Here is a 15870-nt window from a genome sequence, read left to right as displayed (position 1 = left end):
AGAAGCACACAAAAACATCAACAGGATTCTAACACCTTTATGGGTTCCTGAAAATAGTCAGCAGGACTCACAGATAAAGGATTTCTGGACAAGCCCTGTAGCAATCTAAAAGGATTTTGGCCCCATTTTCTGCGTGGACTTGAAATGTCCTACAGGTTTTGCAGTATTCACGCTATTTCGTGTGAATGTGTGGGCTGGAAATGGAGAATAGCATCCAGCATACAGAGGTACAGTATTACTTGAAAAGTTTCAAAGTCTTCAGAAGAGGCACTCCTTGGTTATCTGCCTTACAGAGGTCAGAATTAATGATTTCAGCTAAATTAATCATTTTCTGTCGAATCAGCTAAAACCAAGGTGGCCCTTTTCATTTATAATGACCACATTCTGAGGTCATAATAAATTCATCTTATTTACTTTGTATTTGGGAAACAATATTGTTCCGAGAGTGGTATAAAAAGAGAATGTTATGCTGTACTTGTAACTGAAAAATAGCTATTGTTGAATGACAGAAATTAATTAAGCCTTGTCTTCAATACAGACACAAAAACATGAAGAGACAGCACTCAAAATTACAATTAGGTTTTCCAATATACTGGTTTTAATCAATTCAAATAAAGCTCAATCACTTTTACTTGTTATCCTTAATCATTAAAAAGTAAAGTGCTTAATAATATTTACAAGTCAACAATAAAAGACAGTCCTTATTGTAATTGGCATGTTAATTAGTTTGTTAGGAAGAGTGCTTGAGTAGTATTTGTTGCAGTTGTTTAATTTTATTTGTATATATATTTTTTCAGTTATATAGTTACCTGTATTTATTAAGGGTGATGAGTTAATAAATCAGTGCTTCTTCGAAAGGCTTCAAATTAATATCTGTATAGTTTTGCTTTCAAATATATGATGTAAAAAATTAATGTACAGTACAAGTAATACGATAAAAATAATACTTTTCTTACTGTACATTCAGTTTCAACTATCATACTGTACATAAAGATACATAAAAAATTCTGTCCCAATACACTTAGGAAGCACCTCCATTATAAATTTAAAAAGCAACAAAAAAACAGCTAGAAATTTACATGGGACAAACACACACATGCAATTGTCTTAATCTAACAGCACTGTGAAATGTGAATGAATATTAAAATGAACAGGAGACGAAGATCTGAATAATTTACACAAAGCACAAAGACTTATTAAAGAAGACTGCTCTCAGGTGAGATTTCTAAGAGCTCGGTTTCAGCTGAAGAAATTCCAGAACCGTGGACTCTGGAGTAGAACCCGTTGCTGCTGGGACAGGGGAGCAGACACCTCCCACTTTAATGCCTTTGTGTGGTTGTTCCTTGGTTCCCTGGGATTACTGCAGTCTTTGGCGTGAACTTGCTTGGCTGAAGGCCGATACCCTGGCCAACCCGCTGAGTGAGACAGGGGGCTGCCGCAAGGGTCACTGTGGGGGGGGTGGTGGTGGAGAGATGCTAACTGTAGGACATTAGTCTCATGTGCTGGTGCCTGGCTTATCATTTTCCCAAACTGCTTTTTATTCTTCTTCTTCCAATTTGCTTTGACTTCTGAATTTGAAATTGTACATTCCAAATTAGCTCAGAATGCAGTTTTTTAATCTATTTTTAAAAACAAAAAAACTGGTAAACGCGTTGGCATATTTAAAAACAGGAAAATTGTCAAGAAATAGCCAAATACAGTAATCAAATGATGTGTAGCTCATATCAGTACATATACAGTAGGCACCACAGGATTATATAGCATGAAATGTATGCAGTATATTGTAAATCACTCTCCACAAGGAATGTTGGTTGTCATCTAAATCCCGTGTAGCTTAAATTCAAACGAAACAAGTACAGTTCTGAAGGAGTTTAATTTTTTTATTTGAAAATACTCAAGTAATTATACAGTCAATTACTTTTCCCTTTCCATATAAAACAAAACCAGAGAGATAAACACACAACTAATTGGCGTGCTAATTTACATCTGTGGGTAGAAAGCCTGGGACAGAGTCGTTTATTCCTCAGGAAATGGCTCGAGAAATCCAAGCACTCTGAATGAAATTTGGACAGAATTTCTTCAATACCGCCTCCTACAAAGTGTTAATCTTCATCATTTCAAATAAATTAAAACAAGAATATTTAACCAAAGCCACACAGTCATGGAATGTTAAGCAAACAAACAAACTAAAAAAAAAAACCTCTACATATTCCAAGCATGTTAATGCGCAGCAGGAAACTTCAGCCACAAAGCAGTTAATATTGTTTTGGTAATTTTTTTGTTTTGCTGCGTGGTGCTGATGTCTTCATCAGCCTGTCAAAAGGAAGAGCCTGCAGCAGTGGCAGGTCCCCCAGAGCCTGTCAAACTCCTTGTTTCCATGGTAGTCCTTCAGGCAGCACCACGGGCAGGCTGTGCGCAAGGACCCCTGCAACCTGTTTTCAGCAGCCTCTCTCTGATGTGCAGCCCCGAAGCGGGCATCAAACTAGCAAGCGCGAACAACACAGAAAACATTGTTTTCTCCTTTCACAGGTGTACGGCCTTTCAGAGGCTGCAAACAAAGAGACATTTTAATAAGCTGTCTCTGGTACCTTTTTTTTTTTCACCCCCCTATTTGAGCCATGATAATGGCTGTCTGGTGATGCGCAAAACTTTGCAAGATTTCACAGGGCGTCTTGCTCTGGTACAGGTGTACATCCCCCAGGAAAGCTGTAGAGCTCTGAGAGAGAGCATTCTTGATAACCTGCTAACTTATTTTGTTTGTTTATTTCGATGTGCTGTATTGCTTTCACCCTTATTATTTTCCCCGGTTGTGCAAATTCCAGTGAAATGATGAGGACTGCTGCAATGTGTCTAGTGCTCCCCTAAGTGAAAAAGCATCTAATTACTGCCAGGGGGCTTTCTTTGGGGTAGTCCCAGCTCCCTGAAATGCTCATCCCAGGGTCAGCTTGGTAATGAGATCCTAGCGAGGGTTCAAAATCATCTTTTAAGATGTGTCTGTTACATTAGCTGTGATCAGTGTTTTAGGATTGTCGGCGAGAACACTTAGACTTAAAAAAGAAGCAAATAAAAAAAGACGCGTTTTCTTGCCACAGTAATATTTTAGTCTGAAATGAGCATCATGTTCCCAAGCCTTCTTTTCAATCATGTTCTGTGGTCAAGCAGGGAATTTACTGCCCCGAGTGTAAGTGCTTGGTGGTTACTGTATAGTGTACGAGAAATAAGTCTGCAGTGCACAGTACAACCTTCGTTTTCATAGCGGTCCGAAGTCTGCTATTATAACTCATTTTAATACTAATCTAATGTTTTTGCATTTTATCATTCATGCACTGTAATTGCAAGTCTCCCTGTCCTGCTCCTTGCACACAGCGCAGCTAATCGACTAATTGAGTAATTGAGATCAGCATTAATGTGCTGGCTTTTCGGGGGGTGTCCACACCTGGGGTCAGTGCAGGCCACAGGAAGAACTCGGGCGGGAGAGAGCTGACTGGAGATTAAAGAGACCCCTGCAGAGGGGGGGTCGAACAGCAGCAGCAGGAGCGAACGTGGAAGAAGGAAAGTGCTTTGAAAAAAGTTCTGAAACTCAATGCCTGCTCTCTCTTGCTCTGATCACTGGGTCTTAGTCACCTTTGTCATGTTTGATGTCTCCTGTGATTTATAATTCTGTATCTTTCACTTAATGATGATGAAATATTCATTTTAACAGATGTAAAAATACACAATGTCAGATCTGCCGCTGCTCGTTGTAAGGATTTAAAACAGAATTTTGAACTGTATATTTGGCGTGTTATTTTATCCTCACTGCAGTCTCCACCTGAGCCTAGGACCTTCAATGCATTTCACTAAAACAAAAGAAGAAATCTGTTATTTGTAAAACTGTAAGAATTTTATTTACATAAAAACATCAGGGTTGAGAGGTAATAAAATTATTCTTCCAACCCAGTCATATTAAAATGATCAGACGCAGTGTCGGAGATTAATTGTTTTTCTTAGAGGATATACTGTACTGTAGGAAACTGTGTGGAATTGTGAATAAAAGACAGGCTTCTAAAATAAAGGCTATAAAGGCTCTGAAGAACTAGCTTTTAAGGAATCATTAATGCACAGTGATACCAAAAAAACTGAATAATAAAGTAATGTCCTATCCTTTATAATATATTTATCAAATACAGCAGCTCTTCAGGAATACAGTAGATCCTTTAAGGGCTTAAAATAAACCACTGGCCTTTAAAACTACCTCGCAGTGGGGCAGATTGCATTAATAAATTTCACTGATATGACTTTCATAATATTCCAAAAGCATTAAAATTAACCAAACAGCTCTCCTGAGTATTGTTTAGGCTGCATTTAGTAGTAAAAATGCCAACAGTGTCTGTGCTCTCTAGTTCACCATGAGGGCACAGGGCAGAGAGTTTCAAAGACACAAGCGTGGGTTTGACAGTTGGTGCATCTGAAAAAGCAGCACCCAGAAGAAATAACTTCTACTGTTTTACAACGCAACTAAATACAGTGCAGGCTAACACTTCATCTGCCCCAGACAACTTTCTTTTTATGTCCAGTTCAATTACAGTGCGTCAGGCTGCTACATCTGGGTAAGGCAGGATGCCAGTTCGTCCATCCAATCTACAGTGTGTCCCTATTTAAACAACAGGGCTAGAGGACTTCAAGTGGAAGGCTGTGGGTTTTGATCGGAAATGTGAATTCTCATGAAACGTGAGCGGCTAAAAAACGGATAAGAAATCCTAATTTTGTGATTGTGTCCTCTTTATAGCTTTGCTTGAAGGCATGTATCTCCGGCTCATGTTTTAAAAAAAGTAGAATTTACAGCCTGAATGTACTTTTTTTTTTTACTCAAAATTCATTTTATAGCCACTTCTTCCAAATCAGTGTTGCGGGGGAGCCGGGGACTAACTTGACAGGTAACGGGCACAAGGCAGGAAATGCCGTGGACAGCATACCCATTCATCCTAGGGCACACACACACACGCCAGGGCCAATCTTACCAGAAGCCAATTAACCTGCCAGTATGTCTTTGGACTGTGGGAGGAAACTGAAGCACCTGGAGGAGAAGCAGGTTAACACGAGGAGAACATACAAACTCCACACAGACAGCACCCCCATGTCTGAAATTGAACCCAGTGCCCCAGCACTGCAAGGCAGCAATGCTGACTACAGCACCACAGTGCCTTCATTACTCAAAATGGAACCACATCTATTTGAAGCAACAATGCAATACATGTTTACATGTATTTACAATACAGATGGACTTAGACACTGATAAAGGTATGATATTTATTTAGCTGTCTGAAAATACATTCCTATTTTATTTTACTTTTTTTTTAGTATCAATACTAAAGCAATCACTTTAGCGTGGAAATGTTTATTTCTCCAATGTAACCTAAATTCAGGAAGGTGTTGCAATTGTAGACAATAGTTGTTTATTACTTTTATTGTATTACTTTTTTATTTTTTAGTCTTTCTGTGAGCTTTTCATCAGAACAGCTCCACATCCATGAATTTAAATGTCTTTATGTTAGTCATTAAGATGAGAAAGCAAAGAAAAACACAAAGCCTTTGTTAATGTTGCCTTACGTGTCTCTTTAGCCTTGTGTGTGAATCTATGTTTTAATATGTGTGCTCCAGCCAGGCAGCAATACAAGGAATAATTTTGTAATGTATATCATTTTAATTAACAGTGATGTAAAGCAATGTGACTTAAGTCCTCTGGAGGAAAGAGTACAATATTTGACTTGATGAATCCGCTGAAGCAATGTCACTCACTATCCTTCGTCCCCAAGGAATCAGATATTAAAGATAGGCACAGATCTGCTTTTTGTTTCCCAAAAAAGTGAGTTTCCATAGTACTGCCATGTCACTGACTGAGAAGTGTTCAATATTAATGGCCTTTCATCAAGGACACAATTAGGACTCCTACTACGGCACATTCTATAGGATCTGTAGATGAATATGTATTAGGAGTTGAAGGGAAAGAGATGTTGCAAAATTACAAAGTAAAATCACTGGGCAGCCAGGAGGAGAGTAAAAAAAAAAAACAGAAAATGACAATTTGAAGGACTGCTGGATTTTGATCTGCTACGAATTAAGTAGGAAGTGATCTTCAGAAAAAAAAAGTCAAGGACTGATTATAACTCCATAATTCACAGCCTAGGGCACGTTTATAAATATATATTTTTAGTTTAATATCCAGTAGGGTTAACTATTTCATGTCGCAAGGAATCTTTGGTTAATTTTCACTTAATTTGTCTCACAGTCTGCAACTTTCTGTTAACCTCAGTTCATTGATTGAAGCAAATTTATAACTTAACAAATATAGCTGTTTTAAACAGTAAACTTTGGGAAAGTTTTATCTTTGTCTTTGAGGTACCTTTGGACTTAAAATAAAACTCTCTAACTAGAAACTAAACACACTATCAAATTACATGCTAAATGGCTTAGTTTTCTTACCTAAAACTGAAAACGTACAACTGAATACAATTTATTTTTATATTTTACAGATCGTTTTATTGTCCATAACAAATGTATAATGTGTTTATAACTAAGGGATATATAATTTCGCTATAGGTAAATTGACTTTTTCTGACGTTTTCTGTGTTGGTTTGGAAGAAACTGACCATTCGTATGAGGACCACAAGGTTTAGATATTTTTAAAGAAATCGTGATACATTTTTCTAATATGTATTGAAAATGAAAGAATACAGACAGGTTTCGACCTTTGGATGAGACCAACAGTGATTTTGTCATCTTTATTGTTACAAACTACAGGAACTATTCGTAGGTTTAAAAAAATAGTTCAGAAACTACGTGAAAATGCGCCAGTAGGAATAAGGAAAAGGTGAAAGCGCAGTTAATGAAAAGATGCCCTACATTTTAAATGAGAAAATAAACACATTAAAGTATCAGAAACAGGTCCGCGTCAGATTTGAACTCCTTCCCTTTGAAGAATGAATTCTAATCCTCTCAGTTTAAAAACCTTGCCCTTTGCTGAATTCTTCCAGCTTCGAGACAGAGGCCGTGTCGTGTCGCTTTTCTGTTACTTGCGCTTATTAATCAGACGCGCGCCCGGCCGGTTCACTTGCGCGCCTGCCGCGAACTTCCCAATACCGCCGTCTCCTCGTCGGGACTCGCTCTTAGCCAGCTCTCCTTAACTTAAAACACGGGAGCGCTTGTCGTCTGGGAAAATGTACCAGGTATCTGTGCATGTTCCCATTCAACTCACCCAGGTCTCTGGCCATGGAGAGGCTCTGCCAGTTCCCACAACGCAAACCGAATCCTGACAGGGAGAACTGCTCGCTGATGTGACAGGAAAGACAGTATAGTTAGTTACAATGCGTCTTTTCTATGGTGAAACAGAAAAAAAGCTCTAAAATGTTAATATGGTTAATGAAGAAAACATGTGCGTGTGTGTGGTGGTGGTGGTGGTGGTGGTGGTGTTTGTGTGTGTGTGTGGGTGTAGGTAGGGATGATTGCATTTTAAAATGTGTTTCCTTATATTCTGTTGTGATATACAGTAACTGCGTACAGTACTGCATATCACCTGAGGGATCGGGACAGGGACTATGCTCCCACTGCCCAGGTCCTTACGAAGATCCTAGCCCCTGCTGCGGCTCAGCCCGACAGCATTAGAAAAGAGAGACCTATTCACAAAACATACTAATTACCGACTTCTGACGAGTCCCCCAGCTCTTAGGCAAACTCGTCTTTAATTTCTGATTTTCAAACAGACGTGAAGGGTTAAAGAACGGAGGAACACAGACCCCCCCAAAAAAGAACCTTCGGCCCCACAGTAATTAGGCCGCTCTTTCATAGTAACCAGCTGCCCCTGTGATCAATGTTTTAAAAAGTACAACGTTTGAGACGGTAGATCTTGTTTGTTTTAATTACAGCACTGTGGTGTCACCCACCAGGGCTTAATTAGCCGGCGCCTGATGCTTCTTTTCGCTTCTCCCGGTGCGTCTTTGACAAGGAATAAAAAGCCCCCCTTGTCGATCTGTTCCACTGACCAGCTAGCAACAGCTCCAGCCTGTTCACCGGGGCCTATTACGGAACTGTACTGTAAATGCGAAGGGTGTGCTCTTCCTGGTGTGACACGCATGGTTGCAAGTCTTTTTTTTAGCGGTTTGGGATCAGTTTACGGGATTAATCAGAACGCATCCACGCCGTGGAAGCTGCCGAGAGCAGCTCGAGGTCCCGAAAGTTAAACATCTCAGGCAAGCAGGCAGGTGTGACATTTCCGCTGTGAATTTATCACGGCTTCACATCTCTCTTGGATATTAAAGCAGGACAGGCGGCATTTTTTTGTGTGCTTTTTTAACAGAAGTGGGAAAGTTCAGGAAAGACTCCCACTTCGTAGATTGACTCCTTATAGAGGTTTTTGACGCAAATGCTGGCTGGCTACAGTATGCTGTATGCAAGGTTTAAAATTTTGCAAACCTCTGTTAACTCAAAGAACAGCGGTTCAAATTGCACTGTCTTTCAAACTTAAAAATATATATTCTTACTGTACCTGAAATGATGACCCAGGAAGCCTATAATAATGCTATTTCCATCGCATTTCCCTGCCTGCTGTTGTAGAAATGCAGTTATTCTCCGCCAGAAGCATGACGGGTTAGATCATCATGGCTTGCCGTTAATGGCTGTGGATAAGATTATCATTAATGATGATGTTGATTGTCACATGAACTTAAAATCATCTATCAGCTGTAGACACTCTGTCACTGTCACTTATCTAATTAATCAGGATGTGCTGTAATTTGGTCGAAATTGATCAATTTAGCTCAGCTCAAACAGTGGTGAGCTTTAAATTGCCATTTACATGCTTATGCTCGGTGCTTTTATATGTTCGAAATCGCTATTTAGTTAGAATTTAACAACACTACACGCTGTTAATTGTCCTCATTTGTGGTCCAGATTAAACACTGTTTTGACTCTTTACTGTTAAATTCACACTTTCAGCGACAACTGTATGACCCTGTTTAAAATCCGTATTAATAAAATACAGCAAAGACCCGAGGCAATAACATTTCGGAAATATGTATTTGCAGGCATCTACAATATAAATGTAAATACGCGCATTGTGTGTATTACATCTCTAAGTATTGTCTATGTACCATACACAGACCTAGAACTCTTATAACCTTGATCTTCAGTGAAATATCTCAAGCTCACATTTATATTATTTTGAGGCTTGTTTGGGCAGCTACTGTACCTACAGTACATCTGTAATAAAGTTATAGTTAATAAAGATCAGTCTGTTGCCTATTGCTCCTTTAAAGTTCTCCTTTAGCGCCTGCCAGTAAATGAGGCATAAATTAACATCGAGAACTAACCTCATGGAGCCTGGATATGGGAGAGCAGGTTGCACGTTCGCAGATCTGATTAAGTTATTAGAACAAATTAAGAGTGAATGACAGTGAAGAAAGGTGATACTACATTCTACCATACCTCAAGAGGGCCAACGAGCATCGATCCGACTACAAGTATTTGCGTGCTTTAAGAAAATAATAATAATAATAATAATAATAATAATAATAATAAGGTAAAAAAAAAGAACCGCTCGTGGATCTCATAATGTTACTCAGAGCTAGCAGCTAGAGACCAATTAGCAAGTATCTGCTTTTGTGCTTGTGTTTCAGTTTCTAAGCGAGCGCGAGAAGGAGGGAGAGTGGAAGGGGAAAGACAGGGAGAGAATGAAGACAAAGCAATCAGTTCTCAGTGCCTGGCCTCCTCTCCCCTCTCCTCAGCAGCTCCAATTACGGCTTCCCCGCGCTGGCATCAATGTGCGGCGGCCGCTCTCCACTCGATTCCTAGCCCGAGGCGATTGAATACGTTATTCCTTGGCGGGGCTCAGCTCCGTAACCCCACCGGATAATTTGGGATTCGAGCGACCGCCTTGGAAAACAACACACAAAAAAAGAAAGAAAGAAAGGTGGGGAGGGGGAGAAAATACACTGCCTCAAAAATCTCCAGATCTCCAGATGTATTGATTCTCTTGTTCTTTCATTTATTGGAAATTTGGAAATAGTTATTAATAACCCACCTCCTCCTCTTCCCCTGCTCCTCCTCTGCGTGCGTCTTCACTTTATCAGCATGTGGAAGGAGGGATGTTATTAACCAGCGCCTGCTGGAAACTGGTGTGTGATGGCTCTCAACCATCTCTGGGATAGCTGTATCCTCCGGAGTAGGTTTCATTACTTTTTTGTTTCAGTTTATGAGACATACAGTACAGAGTGCACTCCGAGAGTGGTAGATGAAAGAATCAGGAGTTTGGGTTGGCAGTATTCACAGTATTTTATGAAGACATTCTAATGAGCATTTCCCCCCCAGAACTTCAATCTAAGAACTAACAGATGCATACAGTACTTACTTTGTGTGTGTATTCCAAGCATATTCAGCAGGATAGTAGATTGAAGCTTAAAACCCCGAATCCCAGAGGAATGTGTTTTTAGCAGCAATAGCAGTTTTGATTCTGCTTAAGTGCAGAGGATGTCCCATTGTTCAGAAGACTGTGTTCTAAAGCAACATTTAAAAATGGGATCTATTCACCCCCTCGTCCAGTGAAGGAATAAAGATGTTTTGCTGTTGAGCACATTTCTGGCTCTGGGCACTTTTTAAAAACAAACAAGCCTTTGGTTCTGATTATTTTCCCATCACCTTTATTAAGGCAGGAGTTTTAACAAAGTTCACTGAAGTGTATATACTGTACTATACAGATCCTGCCGGGCCACTGAAGGTGACTTAAAGGAAAGCGAGTATTTCCACTCCCCCTTTTAAAATTAAATTACGTACAATTTATGTATAAAAAATTTACAAAAAAGCAGAGGTCTCTGCAGTTCCATGCACATCTATGACGCACATTTTATACAATTAACTGTATTTTAAATTATTCATTGACAATTTGCTCACTTAGAATTTCAGAAATCGTAAGAAAAAAATGCACGGGAAAATCAGTTCATTGTACAAACAACTACAAACAGGACATCTATATTTATATCTATATCTATAATTTAGAAATTAACACATTTTAAAATATATTTTTTCAAGTCCTAACATGCATAATGTGCAGTAATGTGCAATAAAAATGCTGTATTATTAATTTTGAGGTTAAATGTGCAAAACATTCTTTTTTTATTCTCAGCCATGTATCATGTATCAGGAAAATATTCAGTTGACCTGATTCTCTGTTGTTTTATAAACTCTTATGAAACTCTTTGCTTTGTGTACGTACTGTATTTAAACACTTTTTTTCCCACACTGTGCAGAGAAGCCCAAATGTACTGTATCGCTAATATCTGCTCTGTAGTGTTTTTGTGTGCTTTGTCCTTTGTCTTGTCAGCAATTCACACACACACAGATTCGTCCTACACAGTGAGCGCTGCCTGCTCTCCGAGAGGCTTTGCCACTACATCTGTTTTCAGCTTCTGTACCAGTGGGGTAGACTCAAATGAAATGGGACAGAAAGAGAAGCTGAAAGGGAGAGATTCCACTTCATTGTCTTGCTTGGCTTTAGTTACTGGAAGCAAGCGCAGTCCGAGCTCGGAGAGAGCCCCTCTAATTCTGATAAAGCTCACATTGCACTAAGCTCATGGAATCTGTATCAAAGTGACATCCGAGTTTCTTTCAATGTTTCTGTTTCTCTAGCCACCCTAAAACAGTTGGAGTAATTGATTACTCCATTACCTAATGTAGCGACTAATCAATTCTCAAAAACATCTATCCTTGCAGCAGCTAACTGGGCGAAAGAGGCCGTACTGGAAAGTGAATGTGATAGAGCCACAGGGGGAATTATAGCCCTATCGGATGATATAGTGGATTCACACTCAAGGCTTGTTTGGAGGTAATGTATGGGCATGTGGCATTATTTGGAAGATTCCTGCAAACTTGCCTGGGGTAATTGCTGAAATCTTCACAATGTATTCATTTATTTTCCATTACACACCACAACTTGTTTTGCTAGTAGCCATGGTAGATCATCCACAGTATTATGGGTAAATTAACCAGAAAGACAAAGCAATACGTCCTTGTTTGGGGGGGGCAGCTAGTATTGCCTCAAACATCCAGCGTGCAGCCAGGTTTAGCACTTAGTTTTCTGCCATTTCCGTCTCGTGAGAGAATTCGGTACCAGCGGCCGTATGAACCCATCACAGGCAGTGGGGGTACAGTCGGGTCTGGAGGCCAAACCTGTGATTCTGCTAGACGAGGCACCTGCTAATCAAAACCTCGCTTTAATCAATCTCCTCTGGGGCCTCCTGCTGCCACATTAACCTTGTGTCAGCGAGGAAGTTTTATGTCCCAGAAGCTCAAACAGTGTTCAGCCTGTGTGCTTTGCCTCGGTAATTCAACCCAGCTGTGATGTCCCCCACTTTTGCTACCTCCGCTCTTTTTTTCTGATCGCATTCCCCACCTGCTCTGTGCCTCAGACGGCTGTGTCATTCTTTTTTAATTTCATTTAAGTGTTTCCCCCCCCCCCCAGTTGAAAGGACTCTTTCTTTTGGCTCACCCTTTCTGCTCCTCCAGCCGCTTCCCGGAGGGCCTGTGATAAAAGGCCAAGCCGAACGGCACCAGCATCTTCATTCTGGCCTGGCCCTAAATCCCTTTTCTTGACTCTATCAACACCTTAATCAAAACCGCCGTGCCTGAGACCTACCTGCTATACCAGTGGCATTTACTCGCAATAGGATGAGCAGATTCTCTTTTCCTTCGTTAATCCCTTAGAAACAAATGGAGTATGAGCTTAGGTTCATTGTAAACTCCAGGCTACCATGATTATATCTTTTACTTATATGATTCTTGTTATTTTGTCATTTTTATTAACGTTGTTTGTGTGGTAGCCATTTTACCCTATTAGCATGTGGAAATAAAGATAATTTTCCTAGTTCTGGAAAAATTTCCTCTTTCCTGTACCTGCATTCTCCTGTAGTACTTGTACTGTCCTGCTAAAGGGGTTTCTAAGAGCAGTAACTCAGTCTGTGTTTTGCGTGTGTTAAATAGATGAGGGGTCACCATTCTTGTTGACTGGAACCCCAGACAATGTTATTGCATTAGTAGAGTGATAAATTCAGGTGCTGGGATGACAGTCAAGATATGGGCTCAATGTGGTGTGATAGGTGCCCTGCACTGAGTCTGTGGATCCCACAGGACAAGAAGACAGCCCATTTCTTATAGCCAGGCCTTTTTTGTAAAGTGCTTGCAATTAATTTTGTTTCCGCTTCAGTGTAATTAAAGCAAACCCTCTTTGCATCATTCTTTTTTATGAAAGCATTCCGCCAGGCCTGAAGCAGGTGGTTTTTGACTGAGAGAGACTGACAGAGGGGAGCTGTCAATCACTTTTAAAGAGCTCTCAATTACCTTCAGCTTTAAGCAGCTAAATTCCCTTCCCTAAATGCCAGTTTATACCAAAAACAAATTCCAAAACAGAAGCCAGGGATTAACTAGGCAGCACACAGCAATGGTCTGTAAGGAAACCAGTGTGTTCCAGGTTAACTTGCCCCTCTTCAGCAGTGGAGTTCTGTGAAAACAGCCCAGACAAGGTTTTTTTCTCACCTTTACAAGGACTTATAATTAGGAAGCTACCAACAGCTAAGGGCTCCTAATGTCGCTGTCTTATTCGATACATATGTAGGGCTGAGATGAGACCATTGTATTTTTCCACTGATCTATTTTCTAAGCACATTATCCAATGCAGGGTCTCTGGAGAGCCAGATCCTGTCCCAGAAAGCAAAAGCCCACGAGGCAGGACACACCCTGGACAGAATACTAGTCCAGGGCCAGTTTTCTCTGAAGCTAAGTCACCTACCAGTATGTCTTTGGACTGTGGCAGGAGCCTGGAGCACCCAGAGGAAACCTATCTGAACTTGGCACAAGATGAACATGCAAACTCCACACAGACAGCACCCCAGGAACTGAACCCAGGGCCCCAAAGCTGCAGGCAGCAATGCTGACCATTGTGCCACTGCGTCCCCTTCACTGTATTTTTACCTTTGAAAAAAAATCATTAAACAAAAGATTTTCAACATGTATCCTAATAGCCTCTATGGGCAAGGTGCCTCCTGTATGACATTCCCATGTCCAGATCCCAGGAACAGAGGCTGCTGAGTCTGTTCCTCTTCCTTATCTCCTTTGGTCTCGATTTTCCGCAGTTAAGCACATTGCTCTCAGAGAAACGACACCTTGGTCACCACGACTTTGAAAATGAGGACAAGCATACATTCACAATCAAAAATTAAAACCATTTCCCACGATGTTCTTACATGGAAGTTGTGAATGTCTCTCCCGTCTAAGATATACAAACTCTCCCTGCCTGTTTCTCCTCCCTCCACCAGATCTGCTTGTTCAACATTCTGTTCCAACACTGTATCCAGCTTATGAATTGTTATGTACAGATAGAAATCTGTGCTTTCTACCAATTTGCATTTTATATTTTAACATTATGTTCAGTACATGCAGAATGAATGCTTGGAGGTAATTATGAGTGAAACTTGTGCTAATGGAATAATACAATCAGATCTTTGATAGAGCCCCTGGTTTGAGAAAGATAGAAAGCGATGCCCTTTGTTATTCTTATACCTGGCCTTGGGGGGATATTGTTAGGCTGCACACAAACCAGCCTTCTTAAAGAGCACTCTAATAAAATAACACAATCAAAGATCCCCACAGTGGTCATGAAGCACATTATCTCCCTGCACCCTTTCCTGATCTTGGAGACAAGCAGAAGAGGCGCCAGGAGCAATTCGCACTGGAGTCGCCACGCTGGGGCAGCAGAAGGAGGTCAGAAGGTCACGGCTTCTGAGGGGGAAGAGCACCACCGACAGGTCGCTGTGCAGTAACGTGTAGCAGGACCGGGGACAGCAGGGAATTCAGAGAGCAGAACCCCAAAACTGGGGAGATCAAATAAAAGAGCTTAAATCCATCAAGGCAGAACAAAAGCTGACTGCGCTTGCTGCACCTTTCAGGATGTATGGACAAATCTGCATTTATTATTTAAATTGGCATGCACCGTGAATACATTTAAACAGATGCTTGTGGACCTTATTAGTTATCTGTTTTCTTTCGGTGTTAGCTTTGAAGCTTTAGCCGAGATTTTTGTATTATTTTAAACATCTGTGATGGGAGACATTACTTCTATCATATTGTGATGAATCCACAGAGGAAATCTAGCTTAAGTACGTCCAGTTATGAAAACGTATGTTTTGCTGGAACACAGTAATCTATGTAGGTATCACAATACCACTGTTATAAATAAACAAGCGGATACTGTACTTGTGCAAGATTTCTGTTATTTTAACTCTGTAAATGAACACTTCTATATGAAGTGCAAACCCTATAAAGCAGATAGTGGGTACTGCAGCAACAACAACAATAACAAAAATTTCAGCTACATTTTGAAAGAAAAAAAGTAGAATGCAGTCATAATAAATGTACTAACTCCAGACAACACCACATGTAAGCTCAGGTGCTGTAAGGATAAATTACATCCCAAAGACAGGGAATTTTAAAAATGTTTTGAAATGCCAGAGTTTGAAGTTAAGGATGAATATGGTAAAGTGGTGCTTCTCAAAAAAGTAAGCCCACTCAATCAGAACAATAAACAACGTGTTTATTTTTTGATTTTTCACCCATGTAACAGCTTTGCATTGTCTCTGCTAAGTTAACTAGCCTAATAATTAATCAAAGGGAGTTGTTTTCATCTTTTGTTCACAGAGGTCTAGGACCACGAACAAGTGTGTGATTATGTTAAGGGATACAAAACACTGTTCTCACTTTGAAATATGCTTTTGCTTTGCCTGTGTCATACAAAGAAACAGAAACAGAGGCTGCCTCATTAATTCACTGTGATTGTCTAGGATCTACTCAGTA

The sequence above is a fragment of the Lepisosteus platostomus genome, chromosome 7 (genome assembly GCF_059453375.1).
Source record: "Lepisosteus platostomus isolate fLepPlt1 chromosome 7, fLepPlt1.hap1, whole genome shotgun sequence".
Taxonomy (NCBI): domain Eukaryota; kingdom Metazoa; phylum Chordata; class Actinopteri; order Semionotiformes; family Lepisosteidae; genus Lepisosteus; species Lepisosteus platostomus.
Note: the sequence above shows the minus strand (reverse complement) of the source record.